The following is a 5,612-nucleotide window of genomic DNA, read 5'->3' on the forward strand; positions in this document are numbered from 1 at the left end:
TGTTTTTTATCTATGTCTGAGTATACAATTTGTACAACATGAAAGAAAATACATCTAAAAAGAGCAAATTAAAATGTTAAAACAATTTTGAAAAAAGCTAGTGAGGGAAAGATACTCGCGTTCTGGAGACAACGCCAAAATGAAGCCTTTCACGTTCGCGTGAAATGAAGACGACTTGACAGACAACTCCAGAATGCTTACCTGCATAGCCTGGTATTTAAGTTCCCTATTGTTTATGTGTGGGGAGGGTTATCGATGAAAGAGAGACCGAAATGATGGCGGTACGCTGGCACTCCTTCCAGTTCCAAAGACAATTAGAGAAAGTGAGCAACTGACAGTTCCTTCATGTGCAAAATGCTTTGCCAAATATATTTTGCATCGATAGCCAGCGGGATCACTGTGAAGAACTCAATACATTAAAATTATTTGTCCTTTGTTAAGTTATTATGGAATCGGAATATTACCACAATGTAGGAAATATTGAATCTCTTTGATGGGAAACACACCCCTAAAAATTACTTGGACAGCGTTACTTCATAAGTTAATTCATTGTTCATTCATTCATTTATTTTTTTCAGTGATAAAAATTAATTTCAGAAAGATTGCTGGATGAATTAAAAATTTGGCACCTGGAATACTTGAAAGTTGACTGCGTTTCAAACAGGAAGCCTATTAAAAAAAAACGGAATAGAACCAATAAAAAGAAATAACCACATTAATATTGGTGGAAGGAGCATTCGAACCCTCTACCATCGTGTAACAATCCATTTAAGAATAGTGTTCTATGTCTCTGTGCTAGCCATACAAACCTTAGTCATTCTTTTGAATTTGCAGTCTATCTCCTGATTTTTCCACTCTGAAAAGTAGAGCATGATTTACATTCACAAAAATGTTGATTGGCACGATTTATGGGCTGGTACCAACAAATTTTGTCGATTTTTCACGATTTTAACGTCAGGTCAGTAAAGTGACTGATTAGATAGACACTATTTTGATGCTTGTTAATCGGGCTAAACTGTTGAAAAGCGTCTCAAACACATCGTAAATCGTGTCTTAAACGTTTTGATGTCATGTAAAACCATTAATTGCCTCAAAAAGCTACAAGCGCTACTTTAATACTTGAGTCTTTTGGCATTGCTTCGTATAATTTCAGTGACGCGACCATTCATAGAGCGTATACAGTAGTTTTATCGATTCACTCCCATGAAATGCTATTTCTTGTTTCTTGTACTCTATCGCAGAACTCTTCATACAATTCGTGGGTGATCTCTTCCTGAAGCGCATCTTTCTCCAACTTCCTGGAAACAATGTGAAAAATGTTCTCTATCGGATTCAAGTCTGGACTTCGTGGCGTTATTTTTAAAAGTTCTGACTAATAACGGACCATAGCGTCCCAGGCTGCTTTACTGTTTTGAGATGGATCACCGTCCTGAAGCCACATTCAACTCGAGCCTTTGTCAGAATACGAAAACATGGTGTTAAAATTTTTATTAATGAAAGAAGCAAGGAAATTGCCGTTCATTGTCTCGTATCTTTCACAAATTACTACTCCTTTTCCGAAACTTATTGCAACTATAAATTTGGCAGCCTTTCCTCCCGTTCCGACTTTCTTTCCTTTAGCCAAGCACCCTCCTGATTTTCTCCCTCATACGCTTCCTTTAGGAGCACAAGCTTGGCCCAATGGGTTTGTCTTGTAGACGAACGAGACACCATCCAAGTAAAAGGCGATGGAGTGTGTTCATACATTTGGAGGATAGTTTTCTTGCATCGTTTGGGCAAATGCAACCCTCTTTTCTTTGTCTTCCTGACTCATGAGCCCCTTTTTGCGTGCCTGCAGGAAGAAGTAACCATTTCTGTTAAGAAGATGTCTAACAGTTCGAATTTCTGTCCGTTCCATCAAAAAAATGAAAAAATTAGGGAAATAACTGTGAAGGCAAAAAATATTAGGTTGAGCCAATATGCAGATGACACCACGCTAATCTTGGACGGTTCTATAGAATCCCTTGAAGAATCTTTAAGACTTTTAAATCTTTTTGGAGAGGTATCTGGTCTCCAACTCAACTGTGGTAAAACAGAAGCTCCATGGATCGGCGTGAAGGTAAACAGTGATCTTAAACTCTGTCCTGAAAATAATTTTAAATGGCCTAAAGGAACAGTTAAAGCTCTTGGTTTTTGGTTTTTGTCGGATTCAAATAAGTGTATAGCAGTCTCTCATAATTACATAGATAAAGTGGAAAAAGTGAAAGCGATGTTAAGTTGTTGGAAATTTCGTAGACTTAGTCTGCTTTGGAAAATTTCAGTCATTAAAAGTCTTACAGTATCACAATTGGTGTATATACTTACGCCACTTCAAACAGACCATAAAGCAATTAAAGAGATAAACGTGCTCTTTTATAAATTTTTATGGGACGAACAAGGGGATAAAATAAAAAGAAATGTTATGATAAACAATTTTTCTGAAGGAGGACTTAACCCATTGACACCTAAACTGGCCATACCCGGCCACGCGCAATGACCCCTGAATTACCTAAACCAGCCAAAACCGGCCGTAAACATGGCGGCTTGATCTAAGGCCTCTACCCAGTCTCCCCTAGTAATTCTTAATTTTTTGTTGTTATGGAGATTTAGTTAGATAATTGCCCAATCATTTGCCGTCTTTTGCGCAGATTTTGACAGTTGAAGAGTGTAGCCGCGAGGTCTGGTTTTTATCTTTTCAATCGCGCGATCTGATTACACTGAACAATGGCTGATGCATCTTGTGCGTCAGGTAATGAGTCAGATGGTGAGCATAAGGAAATTCCTGAGTTTTTTGAGGATTCGGAGGATGAAGGGAGTTTTTATGGTTTTTCTGTAAATAATGATAGTGACTTAGATTTAGATGGCTTAAGTGGCGAAGAAGACGTTGGCGATCAAGCAAGCGACGACACTGATGCTGAAGAAGAAGAAGCTCCCTGGACTGACCAGCTCGACGATGTACAAGTTCCAGAGTTTGTGGAAGCCACTGGCCTTAATTTTGTTTTAGATAATCCTAATGAATTAAGTTTTTTCGTGGGGTTTAATGGTAGCAGAAACGAATAGGTATGCGCGTCAACAAACTAGCAGTTAACCCCGAGCGCCTTGCCTGTTTACGTGAAGTAAGCCGCGAAGAATTAAAGGCCTTCATAGCTATTAACATAATTATGGGTATTGTTAAGCTCCCAAATTTAGCTTTATATTGGTCAACTAATGATTTTTTTGCCAATCACGGCATTAAGAAGACAATGGTAAAAAGTAGGTTCGAAGAAATTAGTTGTTATTTGCATTTTAGCGATTCCTCTAGGGAGCCTGCACGTGGCGATGCAAATTATAATCGCCTCTTCAAGGTTAGGCCAGTTCTAGATTATGTTAGAAATAAGTGCCAAATTAATTTTAAGCCCACTAAGAACATTTCTGTAGATGAGGGTATGGTTGGCTTTAGGGGTAGGCTTTCTTTTAGACAGTACACGCCTGCCCCTGATTCTAGTAATGGTTACGTTTTAAATTACGATGTTTACTTAGGTAGGGAAGCGAACCAGCGGCCTAGAATTCACGGTTTAGGTTACGATGTAGTCACTAAAATGGTAAGGCCTTTCATGAATAAGAATCATCATGTCTACTTTGATTTTTTTTAGCTCAGTTAAGTTGTTAGAACGCCTCGAGAGTAATGACACTTACGCTTGTGCCACCGTAAGGGTCAACTGCACGGACCTTTCACCTTGTGTGAAGGATAAATTGCGTGCTGCAGGCGAGAAAATAGTTAGGCAGAAAGGTAATGTAGTTTTCACGAAATGGCACAACAAAAGGGACGTTTCGTTTCTCTCAACTAATTGTAGCCCTTTAGCTCCAGATGTAAATGTGCAAAGACACGACCAAAATGTCGCTAGGCCTGCAGGTGTAGCTCAGTACAACAAGAACATGGGCGGTGTTGATCTCACAGATCAATTACGCAAATACTATTCTGTAGGCCGTTCTCGTTATAAGTGGTATCGATATCTTTTTTGGTTTGTAGTAGATATTTCACTTTGTAATGCGTTCATCTTGTTTAATAATTATTGGGTGAGTCAAGGGGAAGGGAAAGTTAAACAGTTAGTTTTTAAGACTAATCTCGCTAAGCAGTTAATTGCAGGCTTTTCCTCGGCAGTTTCTTTGCCGCATTCCTCTAAGCGACGTAGGATCGAAAATCTAAGTAATGACCCTGGAAATGCCGCGAAACATTTCATTGTAAAAATTGACGGTAGGAAGAAAGAATGTGTTTATTGTAAGATGGTAGGAAATAGGACCCCTAAGGGAAGGGCAGTAGAATCTAGTTTTAAGTGTATTCAGTGCAGCGTTGCCCTTTGTAAAACTGGCTCTCATGATTATCACACATTGTAAATAGTGTAGACCTGCCAGGGAAATCCAATCTGCATCGGAAGAAAGTAGTAGTAAGGGGGAATATAGACTGGTTTTGAAAGAAGGCATCTGATTGGTGGAGACGGGATTTGACCCGATACAACGAGCTCTCTGATTGGTCCATTGATTTGTGTCCGCCATTATCACGTGCACAGATAGAAAAAGTTAGGGTCAAAGTCCAACAATCAGTTTTTAATGGAACAAACAACAACTTAGTTACAAGCAGGAACGTGTGAGAAGGCCTGAAAATTAACAACAACAACAATAAATTGGTAGCAGGATCCAGAACCTACAACCATAATAAAAAGTTTAAAAAGACTAGACAGCATTGAAGCATGACTTCGGGTTCTATTGGCTTCAGGAACCCATGGGGTGGTACACTTACATAAACGGTATGAACATATGAAAGATGTAGATACAATAAATGAATAAAAAGACTATGGACACCATCATTAAAACGATGAAGGCGTGAATGACAACGAAGAGGGACAGGTAGGGTCCCTAACTGGGAAATAATGCCCTTCTTACGTGTTCGCGAGCAGCTGCTGAAGGTTCGTTGACTGTTCGTGTCGGTGGAAACTGGCGAGAGGCTGCCAGGATTAATCTGATCCGACAATGAGGACACCGCAATGCTTGTCTCTGGTAGTAGTGTTTCTACCCGTACTGGGTTGCCAGAAAGGTGTAGAGACATCGATCGTGAATGTGTTGGCGACAACAGAACATTTTCATCGGGTGCGAACGATATCTGAGATTCTTGAGAGATTCCAGATGGCGGCAGATGGTAGCAAACGTCAAATGTTCCAGTTTGTGAGGTTCCGTAAGGAATTACTCCATGCAGATCACACATTTGTTTTCTTTATGATGTTTCTGCAACATTTGCTCCCTTTTCCGTTCCTGCTCGGCTCTTCATTTGACCTTGGCCTGTTGTATGGCTTCTTGCGTCCTTTCTTGTTGATAAAGCCCTAAGAGGCACGCCAGACTTAGACGATGTTGTCTCTGGCCCTTCTGGCTTGCAATCGCGTGACGGGTGGCATAGTCGCGAAGCATTGGGATGATTGAGAACGGAATAAGGATGGAAGTTCTTATAGGAGTCCCTGATAGGTCATGTGACCTAGGAGAGGGGGGGATGGGGGGGTACCCCCTTAGGGAAGGTCTCCTCTTGAAAACGAGGTCCAGAGAGACGTATAAAGAGTTTGTCGCGT

This window comes from Montipora capricornis, chromosome 2 (assembly GCF_036669925.1).
Source record: "Montipora capricornis isolate CH-2021 chromosome 2, ASM3666992v2, whole genome shotgun sequence".
In the NCBI taxonomy this organism is placed as follows: Eukaryota; Metazoa; Cnidaria; class Anthozoa; order Scleractinia; family Acroporidae; genus Montipora; species Montipora capricornis.